The sequence below is a fragment of the Diabrotica undecimpunctata genome, chromosome 7 (genome assembly GCF_040954645.1).
Source record: "Diabrotica undecimpunctata isolate CICGRU chromosome 7, icDiaUnde3, whole genome shotgun sequence".
Lineage (NCBI taxonomy): Eukaryota > Metazoa > Arthropoda > Insecta > Coleoptera > Chrysomelidae > Diabrotica > Diabrotica undecimpunctata.
Window position 1 is genome coordinate 63,491,448 of NC_092809.1, and position 18,519 is coordinate 63,509,966.

The 18,519-nt window shown below is 32.6% G+C and overlaps 1 protein-coding gene across 8 annotated transcripts in view; it reads left to right on the top strand.

Moving 5' to 3' along the window:
* Positions 1-18,519, top strand: part of Dh31 (diuretic hormone class 2) — a 710,452-nt gene that overhangs the window by 300,117 nt on the left and 391,816 nt on the right. The window lies entirely within an intron of this gene.

Below are 18,519 nucleotides of genomic sequence, written 5' to 3' on the forward strand. Positions count from 1 at the left end.
GTGCAAACTATAGAGGAATATCCTTATTAGAAGTAGTGTATAAAGTACTCGCCATACTAATTAAAAAACGATTAGAAATATATATAGAAAAGAATCTAGGAGAATACCAGGAAGGATTTCGGAAAGGAAGATCAACAACCGATCAAATTTTTATGCTAAAACAAATCCTGATCAATTGCTATGAATACAACATTTCAGCACAAGTACTTTTTATTGATTACAAAGCTTCCTACGATACAATAGACAGAAACAAGTTAATGTAAACACTAAAAGAATTCCAAGTGCCAGAAAAAATAATAAGATTGGTAAAAATGACAATTAGACAAACCATTTGTGCTGTGAGATGCAAAGGTACAGTCTCAGAAGAATTCGAAGTGAAAAAAGGTGTTCGCCAAGGAGACCCGTTGTCTACATTGCTATTCAATATAATTCTAGAAAAAATTGTAAGGATTAGTGGGATAAATAGGTCCGGAACTATTTTATACAAGGAGCACCAATGCTTAGCATACGCTGATGATGTGGTTCTCATTGCAAGAAATGGAAAAGAACTATCAATTATAACAAAAAAAAACTGATTCGGGAAAGCTCTAAAATGGGACTGAAAGTTAATATTAATAAATCGAAGTACATGGAGATCTCGAGCAAAAAAGGAATAAGCACCAGGGGATCCTTTAAATTGGAGGTGGAGAATGGATCAGTTGTAGAATTTGAGAAGGTGGATGAATATATGTACTTAGGTACTCTTATTGATCAGAGATGTAAGGAAGAAACTGAAATCAACCTGAGACTGACCAAGAGCAACAGGTGTGCTGGAGCCATGAGCAAAATAATTAAGGCCAAAGATATATCTCGTAATACAAAAATAAGAGTATACAAAACTATAATTAGACCCACAATGCTATACGCTGCCGAGACGTGGACTATGAACAAAACCGTACAGAACACATTGGAAGCATGGGAAAGAAAGATACTTCGCACAATATTTGGTGGAAAAGTAATAGAGGGAGAATGGAGAAGACGAACTAATGTAGAAGTGTATCAGTTGTATGCTAACCCTACAATAACAAAAGTGGTGAAAAAACGTAGACTAGAATGGCTCGGCCATCTAGAAAGAATGCAAGGTAATAGACTAGTCAAGAATATTGCTTGGAGAGTACCTGAGGGCAAAAAAAAAGAGAGGAAGACCAAGAAAGAAATGGAGAGATGTAGTGATGGAATATGTCAGAGACATGGGAATTAGAGATTGGAAGCTGTTAGCTAAGAATAGAAAACGATGGAAATTATCCATCCAGCAATGGGCCTAAAAGGCCTGTTAACGCTGTACATACATACATACTGATAAGTAAAAAAAGTCTAAGTCAAAAATAGCGATTGGTTTTTTTAAACAAACAAATTAACGTACTAAAAGTATTTTAGTACGTTAAAAAAAACAACCGATTAAAAGTGATTGAATTTGGGAGTAAATTTCAAAATAGAGATGAAAATCAGTCAATTTCTATTACTTTTTATCCATTTTTAAGGTATTAAAATATGCACAGCTCTCTCTCTATAACGATATGCAAGGAACCGGGAATTTCCATCCTTATAAGGAGAGATCGTTATACAGAGAGAGGCAAAATTCTGTACTGTAAGACATATTAATAATACTGTACTAAATAACCTATTTTAATTTAAAAAATGTATCAAAACGAATACAAATGAATTAACACTGTATTCTACATCACATAGATTAATAAAGATTAATATAAGCAATACTTGTTTCCTTTTCCCTTTCCACAGAACTGACCTGTCCTTGTCTTGAAGATGCATTATAATCTTCAACAGCACTTATATCGTCTTCCTGGTGGATGAAGAATCGATGCAGTCCTTTTGCCGCATGCAATACCTGCTGAGGTGTCGGAGCTGGTTCTGGCTCTGCTTTCACTTCCGGGTCACTGTTTTCTTCTTCTTCTACACAAATGCAATTTTAGATTCTCCATGTCTCTAATAACATCTTTATCAACGTGTATTTTGCCTTGCAATTCTTAGAAGGCACAGATTAAAGCATAAAATCTGAATTTGGTTTGAAAAATTAGTTTACGGATTTATTATCAGATGTCGCTATTTGCGTGTATACCAAACCATGTTAGAGTTGCTTCCCAAGACAGGAAAGATTTATTTTAAGGTTTAGAGCGTCTGTGAATAGCCGTTATGATGATCCCTTTTAGGGTGAAATACGTATAAGCGGATATATAGGCGCACTTTACGTGAAATAAAGTCAACTGTCTTTTTCATTTTATTCCGGTTTACTCTTTATTACTACTAGAAACTAATTTGCTAAGGATTTTTGCTTAGTTGAGGAGATATGTTGTGGAATGCTATGTTAGATTCCCCGTGTCTCTAATACATCTTAATCAACGTCTGTTTGGCCTTGCAATTCTTAGAAGGCACAGATTAAAGCATAAATCTGAATTTGGTTTTGAAAAATTAGTTTACGGTTTTAATTTAATGTTTGTTTTTAACAATAGTCAATAACATTCAAAATGTGAAATAATTTTATAGGACGTGTTCAAAATGACCTCCTCCTGTTTCTACCCAAGCGTCAAGCATCTAAACAGTTCACGTGTACATGTCGCATTTATCAGTTCTGGTGTAATCAGGGTACACTCTTGTCTAATTTTTGCTTTTAAAGCATCTGCATCTGTAGGGTATTCGTTACAAATTATTGCTTTTAAATAGCCCTTTACAAAAAATCTAAGGGTACGTTCATAACAGAAACCATCATATCCTCGCTTAGATCATGGCACTGACAGTAAACGCTCGCATTTAAAATAATGCATTTATTTTACGTGGCGATTGATAATATGGTACGATTCTCTCAGAGCGAGGGTAGGCGCCTCGTTATGAACGCGCACTTAAGGGTTATAGCAAAGGCGATGTTGGAGTACATTGGAAGGGTCCGTTACTTCCAATCCATGTGCTTGGAAATGTAGCAATAAGGTAATTGATTACAATATCACTATAATGTGGAGGTGCGCCATCTTGTTACCATACCATAATGCCTCTTTCGCGTAAAGAAATATTTTCCAGTAACAAAGGTAAAAGAAAATTCAGATATCTCTGACCATTTAAATATTCTTAAAAAAATATGTACTTGTTAGACGCCCATTAAATAACCCATACCAAACATTAATTCCTCATCTAGTTTAAAAGCGAGTTTCGAAAAAACGATGATAAGAGTTATTAGACTTCGGCAAATATGCATATTACATATTTTTCATATTGTGCATATTTTATGCAAATATTTCATATTTTGGCATATCTGTATAAAAGTTTGCATAAAGTGCATAAAAGTTCAGATTTTTATACTGTATTTGAAAATTTTTAAACATACCAATTTATTTTAATTCTTGTATAAAATTTTGTAGTCATTTTAATCAAGAAATGATCTAAGTATGTAATCTCTACAGGTACAAAACATTTACAATTTCAAAGAAGATCAATTTAAGTAGCCCTCAACATTCTTAGAAAGTCGCGGTCACTGAGGCATTCAGTTATTGGATAATCGCTAAGGGTTCGCTCATTTGCATTTTATGATCTAATCCCCAAATCTATCTACAATTTATTGTATCTTAACAGCAGGTAAACGGCTAATAGTTTTGTTCCTAATTTAGGGATTTTCCAAAATCTCCCAGTTTATTGAATTAGGTACCTAAACATTTCTAATTTGATGCTCAGATTTGTAAATCATTTTTGTTTTGATATTCAAAGCGTAAACACTCGTTGTGCGTAACAAAAAGGAAGATTGTGATTTTATAATGCCTAAAAAACCAGTGCTTCAACTTGGATTAAACCTTATAAAGAGCTGTCTATGGATATGGGAAAAATCTACTGTTCAGTCTGTGGCAAAATTGTAAGTATCTAATATTTTCTATTAAATATCTAATATTTCATACATACAGGGTGTTTCCAAATGACACTTACAACGTTTGACTGTAGATACTTCTTGAAAAATTGAACAAAACGATATAGTTAATGAGGGGTCAAACTTATTTACTTTTCGAGATACAGGGTGTTAAAATAAAAAAAAATTAAATTCTTTTAGTTAATAACAACAATAACTTTAAAACCAATAAACGTATTTACTTGAAATTTAGTACTCGTAGGTTGTTTTTAAATGAAAAATAACTTCCTTTAGTGAGAAAAAATTGTCCATGGTACAATACAATGGTGTGTATTTAGAAAAATTTTTCACCTTTACTTTTTTTTATGAAGTCAGCTATTCTAAAACACAATTATTTTTATTGTAATTGAATTAACAAAAAAAAAACTTTTTTTGAATTTTAAAATAAGTTATATGATGTACTAATGGTTAGTAACAAAAACTAATTTGTGGATTAATACTGCTTTTAAAACACTTAGCGAGTGTTTTTTTTCCAAACCAGTTATTTGATTAACCAAAAACACCTTGTATATTTTTATATTTTAAAGGTTGGGTTAAAATAAAGGTTTTTATGTTTATTTATAGATAGCATGTGAGAAGAAATTTCAGATAGACCAACATGTGAGAACTGCTTCACACATTGCAAAAAAAGGAAAAATAGGAGGAAAACATCAAACTTCAATGGCTAAATGTTTCCAATCTACTTCAAAAAAATTAGATGAGCAAGAAACTTTTAATGAAGACTTGTGTCGCGCATTAGTGTCTGCACACATACCGCTTTCAAAATTAGCAAATGTAAATTTTAGTTCGTTTCTAAAAAAATATTGCAAACTTAATGTTCCAAGTGATCGGTCTCTAAGAAGAAATAATGTGAACGGGCTATACTCGTCGGTGTTAATTAATATTAAGGAAGAAATTGCAGATAATTATTTTTACATATCTGTAGACGAAACCACTGATTCCTCAGGACAGTATATTGCTCATTTATTGATTGGTGTTCTTAAAGAAGATCCTTACCAAAATCTCATCTTATTTCATGCCAGCAACTTGAGAAAACAAATGCTTTAACAATTTCGCGTTTTATACAAGAAACATTAGCAACTTTTTTTCTTCCGACAACTATTCCTTCTAATAAATTACTGCTTATTTTATCGGATGCTGCTCCTTATATGGTGAAAGCAGGACAAAATTTAAAAATATTTTTCCCAGATTTAATACATGTTACTTGTGTAGCGTATGGATTAAACAGAGTTGCAGAGGAAATACGAAAAAAGTTTCCTCTTGTAAATACCATGATATCCAGTGTCAAAAAAGTATTTCTTAAATCTCCTATAAGAATTCAACTTTATAAAGAAATGCTACCTAACATTCCTCTTCCACCACAACCTATTTTAACGCGATGGGGAACATGGTTAGAAGCAGCTAATTTTTATGCAGATCATTTTGTTAAAATAAAGAACATAATTGATACGTTAACAGATGAAAGTTCCCAATCTCTTTTGGATTCTAAACAAACTTTTCAGAGTAACTTGCTTCAACAAGAACTTTCATTTATAAAATCAAATTTTAGTTTTGTTCAAAAAACAATTACTCAGTTAGAATCACCAAAACTGTCATTGTTCGAAAGTACAGCATTAATAAAAGAATTTGCGTCATGTTGTCGGAACGTTAGAGGTAATATTGGAAAAGATATTTTAAAAAAATTTGAAGCTACTATGGAAAAAAATAAAGGTTACCATATTCTTTCTGAAGTAGTCAGTGTTCTAGCTGGAAATATTTCGGAAACAATTAATTTAGAACCAAATGTTTTGGTTAGTTTGAAAAATGCTCCCGTTACATCAGTTGATGTTGAACGAAGTTTTTCCATATATAAATATATGTACTCAGACAGAAGCCACAAGTTTTTGTTAGAAAATTTTGAACACCACTTGGTCATTTATTGTTACCATAATTCTAAATAAGTTTATTCATACTTAAAAATGATGTAGTTACTTAAAATAAATGTAAATCTTAATGAATAGTAGGAAATATTTAGTTATGTACACTTTTTTTTTTAAATAAAATTGTTACTATTTTACGATTTTTTTATTTATTTGTATGCATATTTTGTAAAATATTTGCATATTTTCGGGTAAACACGTGCATATTTATGCGCATATTTTCTACATTTTTATTTGCATATTTGCCGAAGTCTAGTTATGACGAATTACAATCCCAATATTATGGAAACGAGCTTCATCACTCCACGAAATTCTACTTAAAAAGTTGTGATTGTATTGCATCATCACTTAAAATATTACGATAAAGATTAGTCTTCGATCCAAATCGATGGGCCATAATTCATGAACCAAACACATTACATTAAATGGATGGTAATAATGGTGGTTTTTTAAAATCCTTTGAACTGTGGTTGAGGACACTTCAGTTTCTGTAGCAATAAACCTTATGGATAAAAGTGGAGTAATCGTTACATATGTTAAAATATATACCAAGTTTTGATCGGTCTGTACCAATCGAAAATAAACCTTGTCGCATCTTCTCCTCAAGCATAGCAAAAGTTGCATAAGACGGTGTTCTTCTTTCGGGAAAGTGGTCCGTGTATAACGCCTGAGCATTTCAAGCATTTTTCCTACATTCTGTCATTCTGTCTACGTTTTTGAGTCTTTTTATTTTCCAGATAAATGGAGATGCTTTGCCGCTTTACAAACATTTGTAAATTTTTAAAATAAATTATAAATAAATAAAAAAAATGTAAAATATGCAAATAAATACTAAATACTTTACCAAACATTAGGTGTGAATAGGAAAGGCACTTATACTACTGGATTCTCTCACGATATTTCAAGATTCTGTTTTAAAATCAGAATGAACATAGTGAATAAACACAAAATAGTATATTACATAACGAAAGTTGTAAGAAGCTTATTACATGCGAGTAAAAAAGTTGCGCGCGAGCGCAATTTTACAAGCATGTAAGATTACAACTCAAGTTGTGTACTATACTTATTCTACGATTATTTTTATTTATAAAAATATAAAGTATAAGTAACTTTTATTTATTTAACAAAATTCGGGAACAATTTAAATTAAACATTTATTTATAATAATTAATTATAAAATTTTGGCAATTATTTATAACTATACCCTTATCCGAGTTTGGCGGTTGTTCAATAATACGTGGTGAATGGTGAGATGACGTAAACTGTACGGTGTGTTTTTTTTATTCTTAAGTTTTCATACAACTTTAAATTGTTTCGTAATACCAGAAATTACGGGGTGCGTACCGGCATCTAAAATAAACGTTAGTGATTTGCAGATACCTAAACACTCAAAATTAGCGGATAGTCATTTTCATAAACCACAAAAAATCTAATTATTGATAGGAAGTGATCTATTTTGGCAAATACTTGGTGCAAACAGAATTAGTTTAGGTAAAAATAAACCATTCATGCAGGAAACAATGTTCGACTGGATCATAGCAGGGCTGTATACCAGCCAAAACAACGCACCAGAAAGGCAAATAACTAAGTGTTATTTTACAAACACTGTCAAAGTTACAGAACAGCTAAGTAAGTTCTGGGAACTTAAAGGGGTTTTCAATGAAAAACCTGCACTCTCGGGCAAAGAAATTGCATGCGAAAAACATTTCGAGGATACGGTAGAACCCGACGCGATGGGTAAATTCATAGTGTCATTAACGTTCAAGGAACCGCTGAGTTCAGATGCCAATCTTAAAACTCTTTATAGTGAATTCATCCAGCAATATAAAGAGTTGAGACATATGAAAGTTTGTGCAGAATTACTGAAGCGGCAGCAGACGTAACATTTTATTTTATGCCACATCATCCAGTATTAAAGGAAAGTTCTTTGACGACACGCTTGTACGTTGTGTTCGATTGTAATGTGCCAACTACAAACGGCATTTTATTAAATGGTATTCAAATGGCTGGACCAACTTTACAAAATGATTTACTCTTTATTTTATTGCGTTTCAGAACACACTTATATGTAGTGAGTGCAGATATAGAATAGATGTATCGGCAGGTGTTCGTTGCAGATAAGCAAAAATCCTCGCAATGTATCTTATGGCGAAATAATCCGGAAGAACCGATTTAAATATTTCAGTTGCAAACAGTTACATACGGTATGAAATGCTCTTCATTCTTGGCGATAAAATGTCTAATGACATTAGCGGAAGAGCAAGAAGCTAAAAATCCCAATAGTGCTAGCGTTATAAAATCAGATTTTTATGTGGACGACCTTTTGACAGGTTTTAATTCAAAACAGAACTCAAAGCCGGAGGATTTACATTGCGTAAATTCTATTCAAACGATCCTGAAATATTGAGAGATATAAAGGATAAATCAACTACAAGTTCTGTTATTCAATTTGGTAAAAAGGAGAAGGCGTAAACTTTGGGATTATTATACTCACCGCAATCAGATACTCTATTTTATAGCAGGAATTCATCTCTAGGCGATATAATCACAAAGCGAACTTTATTATCGGACATAGCTTAAATTTTTGATCCCTTGGGTCTATTAAGTGCAAGTACAGTCATAGCGAAAATTATGTTACAAAAACTATAGCTAGAGCGTCTTTCATGGGATGACCCCATACCTGAGCATTTAGCGAAAAATTATTTACAGTTTAGGAATAAACTAGGAAGCTTAAACAATTTAAAAATACATCGGCATGTTATATGTTATCGTGAGGTCAAAATAGAACTTCATAGATTTTGGGACTACTCAGAAAAAGCGTACGGTGCTTGCATATTCATAAAATCTACCGATTCGTTAGGTAGGTCGTATTCATTCTTAGTATGTGCGAAAAGCAAGGTTGCGCCCTTAAAGTCAGTTACCTTGCCGAATTTAGAGCTGTGTGAAGCAGTCATTTTATCGCGTTTGACCAATAAGGTCAAAAATTCATTAAATGTGCAATTTATCACGTGCTACCTCTGGATAGATTCCTCTATAGTACTTAGTTGGTTGAAAACATCAGCCAATGTATTGAAGACGTTTGTGAGTAACCGCGTAGCAGAGATACAGATAAAATAAAGGAATGCAATTTATGGTTGCATGGACCGGAGTGACTCATGCAAGACTCAGATAAGTGGCCAAATTTACAAGTTGCGTCTACCGAAACAAGCGAAACGAGGAAAAACATAAAGGTTTTTACTAATCAACTTGATGAAACACACAATACTGAAGTATTTTTATTTGAGCGATTTTCTAATATTTCACGTTTAAAAAGGACCGCTGCATATGTGTTCAGATTCATCCGCATGTGTGAAAATAAGAAGAGGACTTCTGAACCCCTTTCTGAAATACATTCTGCATTTAACCATGCTCTAAAACTGTGACAATCACAGTCATTTTCTAATGAAATAAGTCGTTTGAACCAAAAGGGATCTCTCGAGTAAAATAGCAAACTCATAAGTTTCTCTCCATTTCTTGATGATCAGGACATCATGAGAGTAGATGGGCGTTTAAAGAACTCCGAATTTGCGTATGACAAAAAACATCCCATCATTTTAGCGGCAGATCATGTAGTTACAGCCTTAATATTTGATTATTTTCACAAGGATCTTATGCATGCTGGTCCTTAGCTTTTACTTTCTACAATAAGAGGAACTTCCTGGAAGTTATCAGGAAGAAATTTAGCGCGACGTACCGTACACAAATGCTTAAAATGTTTTCGTTTAAAATCTAAATCTATTAAGCACGTGGTGTTCGTGTGTATTAAGGTATAAAAAATGCTTATTAAAATCTTAAAATTTTTCATTTTAAAGAAGATCTTTTCGGAATTAAATCATTCCATCATCAGTTTACTAAAAGAGAGAGTAAAAATACCAATATTAAAAAAACAAGTAAGTTAAAATTTAAATATATGGAAATAACACGTTGGTTTTTTACTACTTACATAAAAAGTTGTTAAAAACATTGTATGGCCACATAAAAAACAGTGGAAGGACATCCGTATTAAAATATAATCCTTATGGTATTTATCAAGGTAAATGCAATAGACTGTTAACTTGTTGAATATTAAAAACTGAAAATGGGGGCATCTTACATGACCCCCTGTAGCTGGTGAGGTTTTATCGACTTACATTACCTCTGATCTGTTCTGGAGTCTTGGGCTAACTGATAGAAAGATGGTATGAAAAATCAGTTAGTACCCGTCAATGTCAAGTGGAATGATGTAGTAGGAGCAAAAGTCATTGTGCTTAAGTTTGTGAATAGGCAGTTTTTAGTGAAGAATTGTGTTTTGTGTGTAGTAATCAATAGCAATTTTTGGTATTTTAAAAAGGTGGTAGAATGTAAAACAATGAGTGACTGTGATGTAAAATAAATTTGGTATACCAGGGTAAGGCAAAATTTAAGTTAGGTAGTTGATATTAATAAATCATATCAAGGCGATAAAAAGAATGTAGGCGGATTATATAAGGTGATATTAAGCTATGGGAAAATAGAAAGAAATGTAGAAGTAAGTAAAACTGGATGTGTATTTAACAGAAAGAAAGTTAGATCAGGAAAATAATTGTCGATGAAGTGGAACAAAGTCTCTGTTGGTGCTGGTGTGACGATTAACACAATTGGGACTGTTTTTCTTTTCCTTGACTATTTCCAAATCTTCAAAAAAAAGGTCAAGTTTGAGATAATCTCTACCTGGGATGTTATGAAGAAGAGAAATATCATCTGGTACCTTGATTGCGTGATTGTGATATTTGAGATGATGGGAAAAAGAAGAAGTGTTCTCTAACTTAGAATGTTCCATGGCCCTGGTTACTAGAGATCTACAAGTTCTACCAATATAAGTGGCATCACAGTCAGAACATTGAAGTTTATAAACTCCACTGCGTTTGCTAAAGTCAATAAAGTCCTTACTATTGCATAATTATCTACTCAATTTATTGTTAACTTTAAAGGAAATCTTAATATTTTCAACAGAATTCACTCATTACCATTTCACTGACCAATACTCTCCGAATCAATCAAAAACACTATCCTGAATTCTGTTGAAAATATTAAGATTTCATTTAAAGTTAACAATAAATTGAGTAGATAATTATGCAATAGTAAGGACTCTATTGACTTTAGCAAACGCAGTGGAGTTTATAAACTTCAATGTTCTGACTGTGATGCTACTTATATTGGTAGAACTTGTAGATCTCTAGTAAATTCCCATCATCTTAAATATCACAATCACACAATCAAGGTACCAGATGATATTTCTCTTCTTCATAACATCCCAGGTAGAGATTATCTCAAACTTGACCTTTTTGAGGATTTGGAAATAGTCAAGGAAAAAGAAAAACAGTCCCAATTGTGTTAATCGTCACACCAGCATCAACAGAGACTTTGTTCCACTTCATCGACAATTATTCTCCTGATCTAACTTTCTTTCTGTTAACTACACATCCAGTTTTACTTACTTCTACATTTCTTTCTATTTTCCCATAGCTTAATATCACCTTATATAATCCGCCATACTTAACTCTATTCTTGTCACCATTAATACACTAACATCCCCTTTTCCAATATCCAATTTCCCATCCTCTCCAATAACTACCATCTAACTAATCACACAGGTTTTCTTATAAATACTCACTTTACATCTATCAATCTCTTATCACAATCAGTTTCAGTATCCCCAGCTTACATCTTTACATTCATCTCCTATTTCCTTTCCTTTCTTTTTCTTTTATTTCTTTTTCCTCGATTCATCTTCCATAAATTTCAAACCAAATTTTATCTATACTTACTTCATACAAGAAAACAATTAGGTAATAACATTCTTTTTATCGCCTTTAAAATGATTTAATAATTTCAACTATCTAACTTAAATTTTGCCTTACCCTGGTATACCAAATTTATTTTACATCACAGTCACTCATTGTTTTACATTCTACCACCTTTTTAAAATACCAAAAATTGCTATTGATCCTACTACACACAAAACACAATTCTTCACTAAAAACTGCCTATTCACAAACTTAAGCACAATGACTTTTGCTCCTACTACATCATTCCACTTGACATTGACGGATACTAACTGATTTTAGACTACATTATAATGCACAGCCTAGGTTTGGCGTAATTGGTTGGTGGGTGGGTCCCAATTTAAAAATTGGCGGTTTTCATGTTTATTAAAATGACAATTGAGGTGTTGTGACACAGTATATCGCTAAAGAATTTATTAGCAATATAAAGATTAGCAATATACTGTGGTATTGGTACAAAGCGGATGATATTCACATTTGAGGATTAAGCTGGCTATTACAGTTCTATTAGAAATGTAATTATTTTTTCTTTTGAGATTATGTAGGTACAATTAAATTCTGACTTGTGTTTTTTTTATTTTGATATGCTAGTGATGCTTTTTTTTATTAGATATATAGATATTGTTTTAATTTTTTTGATTAGGTAATTTTTTTTATTAAGATTTAGAGGTTCTTCTTATTATTTTTATTTCTAGAACATTCATTAACATTATTATTCTCGTTAGCTTTCTCTATGTGGGATCGGCTTCTCTAATTATTTTCCTGTAAACTTTTCTGTTCACTTCCAGGGACTAAGTACCTCTCCGCTTTTTCTCTGAGATTATGGTTTTTCAGAAACATGCAATTTCTGTTCATCCCCTTTTTTACTGCCCTACATTCAGTACCATACATCATAGCTGGTCCTATACCTTTTAGTTTCCTTGGTACCTTTTTTATCACACATCATTCAATTTGCCTCTTTCCTTTACCTTTAATTGAAGTATGATAAATAAAACGGTAATACTGATCCTAAAAGCCGAAAATTATCATCTTTTGTGAGTTCTTGTCTATTCAAGCCAACTACTCTATCTGGACTTGAAATATCATCTTTAAAAGAATATTCTAAATATTTTGTTTGTATCCAACTTAATTTTAATCATTTTTCATTAAGGACCTGTCTCCGCTACTCTATACCAAGGAGGTTCAGTTGTTATCTAATCCAGCACAAATGAGAATAAATATGGGCGAAACCCGGATAAAGCCCTATTTTCACACAAAATTGGCCAGTTTCACCTACAATTGTATCGTTCTAACACTATAATAGTTATTCTAACTATATATAGTAGTTATAACACTATTATAGTTGTTACTTGCTCATACTACACTCACATATGCAGCCGGCACTCCTTTCCTACTAAATCTCTGCCAGAGTAGGTATCTGATAAATTCATCATGTGCTTTCTCAAGATTAATAATACTATGTGCAAGTCTATCTCTTTTACTCTAAATTGTTAAATTAGCTGTTTTATAATAAAAATTGCTGATGTAGACCTGCCTCTTTGCATAAATCCAAATTGACATTTATCCATTTTCATTTTTTAGAACACTGAATTATGTTAGATTTCGCCACAAATGTAGGATAATAAAAAGATATATTGTGAATCGAGTACTATGAAAAATTGTCATTGTCAACAAAATGAAGGAGAGGTTTACTGGAAATAACTATTGCAAACCAAATAAAACACTAAACAGCTATGTTTAAAATGTCTTTATTCTTTATTAAAAATCTGGGAAATCAAAGGAGGGGGGGCGTTATTGGTGCAATGGCGAAGGAAAACCCCTCTAAACCGCGCCTAGGGCCCAGTACATTCCGATTTAAAAATACAATTCTAATATAAAAGCCTACAAATATAACATCATTATAACATCATTACTTAACACAGCTTTAAAATTCAGGCCTAAACTAAGCATTTATACATATATTTTATGAAATTTTACTACATATATTACTAATTGTCGCTGGATTTGACCCTCGGGAATGAGGGAAGGTGGTCCAGTCGCACTATCCATAGCTATGTTGGACCGGAGCATGTAGGGATCACGGTCCGTGGACATATAGGTTATATATGAACCCTAGCTAGTGGGAAAAATACCTTTATTAAAATACAATTAAATGTTTATTACAAGTAAGAATCTGCAATAAAAGTTGATTAGTATTATAACTAAGAATCTGCAAAGAAAGGGGTTAGATATTTTAATACTAAGAATCTGAAAATAAAGTGTTAATTAGTCTTAAAACTAAGAATCTGTAAAAGAAGGTCGTTAGTTATGACACCTAAGACTAATTAATGCAAAAAGCAAAAAAAAAAGAATCTGAAAATAAAGTGTTAATTTTATTAGTCTTAGAAATAAGAATCTGTAAAAGAAGGTCGTTAGTTATGACACCTAAGACTAATTATTGCAAAAAGCAAAAAAAAGTAAAATTTGAAAAAAAGTGAAAACTTTCCAAAAATTTCGGGAAACAAAAGTTATTTAAAATTGTCAGATTTTCCTGAAAATGCAAAATTTGTGTCTGTCGTAGTGCCTCCGGGACTAATCAACAAAGACATGCAACAAAATATAAACAAATAAAAAGGTATTCACAAATTTCGTATTAAAAATTTCCTAAGTCGAAAAAGACCTGAAAAGTATAAATAATCCTAAGTTATTTTTATAGTAAAAATTTTTCAAAGTCCCAAAACAGTACCTATATAAATATCAGAAAAATAATCTAAAAGTTATTTTTAACCTGAAAAAGAAATAAAATATTCGAAATATTTTCGAAGTCCCTAAAAAATAAAATAATGTTAGCAAAATACGTCTAAGTTATTTTCGGGCTGAAAATATTTCAGAGTCCCAAAAGATAAACTAAATATAACATTATAATTTTTCTAAGTTAAATTAATAACCTAAGAGTGATACTTCAATTGCCATTTTAATTAACATGAAACCCGCCAATTTTTAAATTGGGACCCACCCACCAACCAATCACGCCAAACCTAGGCTGTGTATTATAATGTAGTCTACTGATTTTTCATACCATCTTTCTATCAGTTAGCCCAAGACTCCAGAACAGATCAGAGGTAATGTATGTCGATAAAACCTCACCAGCTACAGGGGGTCATGTAAGATGCCCCCATTTTCAGTTTTTAATAATCAACAAGTTAACAGTCTATTGCATTTACCTTGATAAATACCATGAGGATTATATTTTAATACGTATGTCCTTCCACTGTTTTTTATGTGGCCATACAATGTTTTTAACAACTTTTTATGTAAGTAGTAAAAAACCAACGTGTTATTTCTATATATTTAAATTTTAACTTACTTGTTTTTTTAATATTGGTATTTTTACTCTCTCTTTTAGTAAACTGATAATGGAATGATTTAATTCCGAAAAGATCTTTAAAATAAAAAAATTTTAAGCTTTTAATAAGCATTTTTTTATACCGTAATACACACGAACACCACGTGCTTTGTATTCAACAGGTATACTAGCCACTCCTGGATATCTCCACTTCATGGTTTGTTCCATTAGAATTAGTTACGGAACTGTCTAAGGAATCATTTCTGTTGACATTTAAAAGATTTATTGCGCGAAGAGGCAAACCTCAAAAGATAGTTTCCGACAATGGAACCAATTTTATAGCAGCTAGTTCCGATTTAAAAGCGTTAAGAGAATTTTCAGAGCATCCAGAAGAAAACGTAAATTACCAATACGTTAAACATTTAACTGATAAGTTTGAAGCCACAGGTGATGTTAACAATACAAAGTATGAAGTAGACCGTTAAGTGCGAAATAAAACAGTTGAAGTGGCGGTATTGAGTCATTTACAAATGGATAATCGACAGTTTATCAGACAACTATCTCGTTCATCTGGTGTATCAGCGTCTAGTGTTTATCGAAATATAAAATTCAATACATTTCACCCTTATAAATCACTATTACTTCATTAATTAAACGAAGATAATCCTGATCGTCGGCTTCAATTTTCTGAACAATTTAGTAAAATCATAAATAACAACCAACATCGATTGTACAATACGTGCTTTTTTGACAAGTGTACTTTTATGTTAAATGGTAAAGTAAATAGACATAGTTGTCGTTATTGGAGTAACAGTAACCCTCATTTATTCATGAAGACACATACACAAACACCTCAGAAATTAAATGTATGGGTTGGCAATTTGGGGAATCACGTTATTGGATCAATATTTCTTGAAGGCAATCTCAACGGAACAACTTATTTAAATTTGTTATAAGATGTTATTGATCCGCTTATCACTTAAATATTAAAATCAATATTAATCTTTTAAAGGATGAACTGACTTTCCAACGGGACGGGACACCCTTACGGTTGATGCGGGGTAGTAGGGGGTTACATTTGAGGGCATGAATTTTGCATAAAAAATCGTCCCATTCCGAATAGAAATTGACGTGTTTTTTAAATTTTGAAGAAACTCTTGGTTTCTAATTTTTAAGGGGAGGTCAAATTTTCGTTGGAACACACTGTATACATGTTGGCTATAGCGTTTATGTATTTATGTATGCATTACTTGGGCGTTCCTTCGTAAATATTTCAAACTCTATTTTTAAGGGTACTTCCCTAAGTCTAAGGCCTTCTCTAAGTCAACGAAAACTAAATAGATTTCTAGCTGTTCTTTTCTCTATAATTTGTTGAAGAACAAATATATTATCAACACAAGATTTGCCAGCATGGACTCCTCTTTGATCTCCCATTTCCTCACATTGGTTTTTGATTCGTTCTTTTATCAATCGACCGTATAATCTCTCCAATAAGCTACTAACCCTTTCTGGGGTGTTACTAACGCTACTAACGCTATTTTTTGTGAATAGCTGATACAAGCCAAGGTCCAATCTTAGTTAAAATAAAATCAATACTCATTGGATTTAAAAATGGTATACGGGAGAAAATCGTTACAATATATGCGATTTTATTGACAAAAGAAAATTCAATTTTCACGAAGATTTTCTTAGAACACTCCCCAGTTTTCACATATTTTGCTCTCCTTGATTTTATCGATCAGTACTCTAAAAAGGCATGAGACAAAATCGTGGCTAAACTTCTATTGAAATCGGAGGGTCTAATACATATACAGTGGAACCTCGATTATCCGTCAGGGCACCGGACCAAGGGTATGACGGATAATCGAAAAGACGGTTAACAGAACATTAAAAAAAATAAAAATTCATAGTATAACTCTTAAATTTTATTTGTATGTTTTATTTGACAATATAAGAAATATTTATGTTAGTACAGTCTAAGCAATTTGATTTAAAATATTCCGAAATCTTTGTTTGTTTTATTGTTACTTCACATTTTGCAACGACAAATCTTTGCCAGTTGCAATAGCATCATCAACATCGCCACCGTCAAAGTATGTGTCAGCTTCTGAGTCAGTTTCGTCCGCCTTTGTTGTCATTTCAACGATTTCATTATCTGTCAGCAATCGATAGCCGTTTGCGTCCTCATCACAAATTAACCATTCGTTTATGTCATCTTTAGGCAACGAAAACAAAACAGTTAATTCAGCCATAACTTCATTTGTTACCGCATCATGCTCAGTTGTCACATAATTGCGTGTTTTCAATTGTATGCTTTCCAGTATTCTGGCAAAGAATATTCCTCTTCCCTAACTAGGTTTTGAATACATTTTTTTCTGTATTTTCTTTTGAATGTTTCAATGACCGATTGATCCATTGGCTGTATCAATGATGTTGTATTCGCAGGCAGAAAAGAGCACGTGATATTCCCTTCCTCACTTCGCAGCATACCGGCTTCAGGATGGGCAGGTGCATTGTCCAAAATGAGAATCGCCTTTGGTGGCAAATTTTTTGCTTGCAAGTATTGTCGAACGTCCGGTAAAAAAACCTAAAAAACAAGACGTTAGAAAAATAGATAAACAAATTTTGGTTTGCAGTACATACCTTTTTGAACAAGTTAGCGAGTATTTCCTGGGACATCCATGCATTATGTTGTGCGTAGTAGTTAACGGAAAGTGCGTTCATATTTATGCCCTTGAAACAACGTGTTCTTTTTGCTGTACCAATCAATAATAAAGGAAGGCGATGGTTACCACTTACATTTAAACACATCATTGCTGTGACTCGTTGCTTTTGCGTTTTAAATCCGGTTGCATATTTTTCAGACAGTGCAGCGAGTGATTTCGTCGTCAATTCTTTGTAGTTTAGATCAGTTTCATCCGCATTGAACACTTGGTCGCGTGTCAAACCATATTCATCGATCATAGTTTGAAACTTTCTTTTATATTCGTCAACGACTTCAATACTTCTGAGCTGCGCTCAATTTGCCACCTTCGATTTTCAGTTGCTGTATACCGTGGCGATTTTTTAACTTTTCCAACCAACCGCTGCTTCATTTGAATAAAGGATCGCCATTCAATTTTATGTTGAAAAACAACGCTTTTTCGGCAACAATTGGTCTAGACAAAGGAACACCTTTCCTTCTTTTTTGAATGAACCACAAATACAGAGCTGTATCGAGTGATTCATTTGTGGCCTTTTTCATTGTCTTACGATGTTTCACCCGGCCATCCAACGATTCCATTTGCGAAGCATACTTTTCAATTCCTTCAGCATTTTTCTTTAAATCATTGATTGTTGTTCTTGGAACATCATACTTTTGCTCAATGCGACAGCAGAAACACCTTTCTTTAGTTATGCAACAATTTCTATTTTTGTTTCATTTGACAAAACAAACGTTTTCTTTTTGATGCTCCAGATGTGGAAGGCTCCATTTTTCAAAACTTAATT